We start from the raw sequence: 5,215 nt of genomic DNA, 5'->3' as shown, positions 1-5,215 counted from the left end.
AGCTCGGAGAGCGGGAGCTTTCTTCCCATGGGGCGAAACAGATTATTGTCATACACGTCTAGTAAAACGCATCAAAGTCCCTGGGGGAGTGTGGCAGGGAGGAGATAGTGCGGGATGATGTGTGTGTCTGAGAGTGCGTGTGTGTGTGTGTGTGGGGGGGGGGGGGGGGGGGGGGGAGTGCAAGGACACATGGTGTGCGTGTGTTGAGTATGTGTGTGTGTGGTGCGGCCACACGCTAGCCCAGACGTGTGGGAGTGTAATAGCTTTTCAGGGGGGTGAGACGGTCGGTCACAGTCCCTCTCTCTCTCTCTCTCTCAGACATGCTAATGCTAACCTAGAGTGCTGTAGTGACGTAAAGGCCCTCTTCATCTCCCCCACCTCAACGTGAAAGGGACGATTGACTGTGCCGCGGTAGGCTGCAGCCTCATCCCACTCAACCCTATTTATCAGTTGCCGCCAATTGGGCCTAAGTGAGAGCTTATGGGGATCCAGGTGCTTCCCATTAATTCTGCTTTGTTGTGGAGGGGAGGATAGCGGAGGAAGTGCGTGTCCTTGTCCCGACATGTCTGTCTGTAGGAGTTATATGATGCCACCACACGCTGACTGGCACAGCAAACCTGTCATGACGCGGTTCCATTTAGTTTTTTACACCAAGCAACAAATGGGTTTCTGCTGTTTTCTACTGGGAGGAACTTCCTTGGTGGTCAGTCAGATCTGGAAGGTTGTGTGTGAGTCCACAATGCCTATTCCACCCATGCTCTACTAAGGTTTTCCAGCACACAGCTTTGACCTACTACAGTAGCTAAGGGAGGAAGCCTTTTAGGTACTAGCCAAACAAAAAAACACAGAGAAGTCTCTCGGAGTCCTGTGGTCACCTGAGTGGAGTTTAGTAGTCGGCTGACTGTCTCGCCCCTTAATTCCTCCTCTCCCTCTCAGACACACATGGACAGGCAGACGGATGGAGTGACGGACGGACGGACAGACAGACAGACAGACAGGCAAACAGAGGGACTTAATCTCTACAAGCAGTGCGGACTGTTCCTGTGACATAGGGGATAACCACTCCAACACTCCAAAACATTGAAAGGCTCGTCAAAGAACTCAGCCTCTTTGAGCGGCATCAGCCGTCGGCCCCCTGAGTAGTGGATGCCTGTGCGGCTTTAGCATGCCACTGAACCAGGCAGTAATGTTCATTACCCGAACCCGAGGGAGGGGAACACCTTTGTTCACCCGGGAGAGCCCGGGCAGCATTAGGGATGACTGACCTGTAGCTAATGGCGCTGGGTGAGAGAACGAGCGGAGATGAGGGAGAGACGGAAGGGAGATGGGGGGGAGATGAGAGGGGTGCCCTCCAAATGATAATCTCTTGTATTCCTCCCCCCGCGGTGCTCCTCATTTACACCCCCCCCCCCCCCCTCCTCCATTGGCGCCTAAGCTCCTTATCGCCCAAATTACAATTATTGCCGGAGAATCCCATACACCCCTCTGCTCCCTCACGTCCCCCGTCCACCCCCTGGAGAGGTAGGCCCGCTCTGGGAAGCACTTGTTGATGAAGTGCCTTTAATACGCATATAATCAAGGTTTCATTGCGCATCAACTGCTTTTCATTAAAGCAGTTACTCACTTTTTTTATTTTTTTATTTGCGTTCTTCTCTGGAGGAGTAAGAAAAGAAGAAGAGGAAAGCGAATCCCTTTCTCCGCACGACGACGTGACGACCCCCCCCCCCCATTCAATTAACCCAAAGGAATTCTGGGTATATGGATGAGCATGCACACACACCGCAGTGTGCCTTTAATGACACACACTAAAAGCATGGTCAATGTCTCCGTGCCAATGTAAAACGTGGGTTTAGGGAAGAAGGACTAATAATAAAGGGAGTCACTTCGAAACACAAATTTGGTGGTCATGACGGTTGTTTCAACAGCGGACCATTAAGTGCCATCTAGCACTGAGGAGAAACTATGAATCCAGCGGTTGTTCCTAAATCATTTGATATGCCACAACAAACAGGAACAGAATGCCCGAGGCTCGAAAACAAAACCAACATCTCTCTCTCTCTCTCTCTCTCTCTCTCTCTCTCTCTCTCTCATTTCCTTTTCTTCTCTGGACTTGCATATCATGCGTTCACATCAGTGCTCATTTCGTCAACAAAAATAGTGACTAAGATATTTGTCAAATACCAATTTTTTCAGTGGCAATTGATGATACCATAGCCGACTAAATAGACCCGGACAAAAATATAACTAAACTGAAATTATTTTTCATTTAAAATCAAACTACTAAGTGGACTGGACAATAGTTTCTGGAGAGATAAAAAAGCTTTTTCAGTGATAAGCACAATTAATATTAGCAGCACAGAAGCGCAGGGCAGTTCTGTTCAGCAGTGGTAAGGATGAGCTACTCCCGGGCACACAGCCTACATCAGCTGGTGAGCTGCAGGGGAGAAAGTGATGAGCTGTGGGCAGACTGGCAGACAGGGTTTGCTCTGGCTTCCGGCTCCGCCTCCGATTATACACATCGCGCAGGCGACTCTCTCGCCTCTCCGTAGCAAACCAGTCACCCGCAGCCTGGGTAAGAAACACGAGCTGCCTTAAAAATATGTTAAACAATAGCTGAATGTACTTCTGGTGTACCAAAACACAATGACGCAGTAGGTGTGACCTAGCATAAAACTAGGCTACTTGCGGACCGGACCGCTAACCATATGTTTAGGTTACACCTTGCTCAGTCACGTTACTTCATTCGCTAGCTATAGCTAACAACCTGCAGTGCGTTCAGCAGGACGCAACGTTTTTGAACGTTCAGATGAAAACATGCTATGTAGTACAAGCATGCCTCTCTGATATGTTAAAGGAATAACGTCGCTCTATTCATGGTATTGCTATCGGCAATATCCGAGAGCGTTTTGTAACTGAGTGTGGCCCTGGTTACATTTACCTGTAGCCTTTATACAAACATTTGGTGGCACAGAAAGACAGGAAAAGACAAACAATTTATTGACTAAGTTCCTCTTGCCACCACACTATAGCTGACTGGGTAAAACACTTTCTTTTGAGTTAATGGGGACCCAGTGACTCACACTTGAGCCCTTGGACCAGGACTCAAGCACTGGGACTCAGACATCAGCCATAGGGACCCGTGACTCGACAATTGGTGATTCGGACTTGGACTTGGACTCGGACTCGAGCACAAGGGGACTCGGGACTCAATTCGGGCTCGAGGTTTAGTGACTCGACGACATCACTGGGCGAAACAGTCATTAGGTCCCCGTCCGTTCTACTTTTGGACACCAGTGTGGCTGAGGGCCGGCGTCTGTGGAACATTGACAACAATGGCAATGACGCGAAACGAGGGGCAGAGGAGCAATCCATACTACTTTGCCGATACGTTGCGGCACCATCTGGTGATTCTGCTACTCTCTCGTTCTCTCTCTCTCTGCGCTTGTGCGTGTCTGTTTAATTTTCTATGTCATGTGTCGTATCTATGTGGGGCTGAATTAGGAATTTACATGGCCAGATAGTTCCTCTATATTCTTATATACACTGAGTATACCAAACATTATGAACAGCACCCTCCTCTTCAGAACAGCCTCTATTCGATGGGGCCGTGGTTGCTAAATCGGTTCCACTCGGACGCTGACCCATGTTGGCTCCAATGCTTCCCACAGTTGTGTCAAGTTGGCTGGATGTCTTTTGGGTGGTGGACCACATGGGAAACTGCTGAGCGTGAAAAACTGAGCAGCGTTGCAGTCCTTGACACACTCAAACCGGTGCGCCTGGCACCTACTACCGTACCCCGTTCAAAGACACTTCAATCTTTTGTCTTGCCCGTTCACCCACGGCACACAATCCGTGTCTCAATCGTCTCCAAGACTTAAAAATCCTTCTTTAACCTGACTCCTCCCCTTCATCTACACTGATTGAAGGATGTATTTCTGCTGTTGGGAAGAGAATAGGATGTTATGCAGAAAAAATATGCTGGAATGACAAGGCTGTGGAAGTCCGTGATTTAAGTTTACTATAGGTTAATGAGGCAATACACATGGGATGTGACTAAAATGTGACTAAAATGAAAGGGCATTTAGTTAAATGGCCCACTGCTTTTGTCATTTTGACAATAACAAGACTAAATCGTTATTCAACGGAACAAAAATGTGACTAAGACTTAATCTTTTTTGTTTGTTGTCAAAATGACTAAGACGAGGCTAAATCTGAAAAAGAGTGGCGAAAAGAACACTGGTTCACACAGGCAGGCCGCAAATAGAAACTGGCTAAACCTCTTCTCTAAACCGTAACCCCTTCTATTAGAGGCAGTTTTAATGAATGAGGTGTGTGTGTGTGTGTGTGTGCATGCATGTGTGCGTGTGTGTGTGTGTGTGCGCGTGTGTGTGCGTGTGCGTGTGCGTGTGTGTGTGTGTGCGTGCGTGCGTGCGTGCGTGCATGCGTGTGTGTGTGCATGTGTGTGTGGATGCACTGACTACAGCTAGCTTACACCTGGCCCAGCTATTAGCACTAGAGATGCAGCACTGTCAGGGGCCAATAAAGAAGCTCGCAGGCGTCCACATTTCTTCCTCTCCTTGTATCTCCAACGAAGCCTCTGAAATCACTTAAAAGTATCCTCCATTATTTGGCATCTTACTGGTTTAAAGAAATAAGCACACACACACACTCTCTCTCTCTCTTTCTCTCTCTCTCTCTCTAACACACACACACAGACAAGAATGCACACACAAAAACACACACACACAGACACACACACACCCTCTCCCTCATACACACCCCTCAGGTGAGAGGGAAACAAAAACAAACAGATATTTTTTCTTCTTCACCGAGCGGTTCTCACACTCGAACGATGGGGGGGGGGGGGGGGGGGGGGGGGGGTGAGTGTTTGAGGAAGTGCAGCGCATGCTTATCTGGCTGAGGATCAGCATTAGCCAGGTTTGCTCATTGTCAGCATTGTGAGGGTGAGAGGGCCTTTGTGCTGCTGGCTCCCACTGGTTCCCACTGTACGGCCTGCTTGCCTGCGTGAATGCCTGGCTGCCTGCCTGTCTGCCTGCCTGGCTGCCTGCCTGGCTGCCTGGCTGCCTGCCTGTCTGAGCTGGAGGAGTGCCTGAGAACCTGCCCGAACGGCAGCTCCGTGTGTGCTCCATCGACAAGCACATGTCAACATGAGGAAGATGGACTGCCTCCGAGTAAGGCACCCATTGAGCGCGAG

The sequence above is a fragment of the Oncorhynchus mykiss genome, chromosome 5 (assembly GCF_057628025.1).
Source record: "Oncorhynchus mykiss isolate SJ-2025 chromosome 5, ASM5762802v1, whole genome shotgun sequence".
NCBI classification, from domain to species: domain Eukaryota; kingdom Metazoa; phylum Chordata; class Actinopteri; order Salmoniformes; family Salmonidae; genus Oncorhynchus; species Oncorhynchus mykiss.
The sequence above is the reverse complement of the archived record's forward strand: the minus strand, read 5'-3'. Positions refer to the sequence as shown.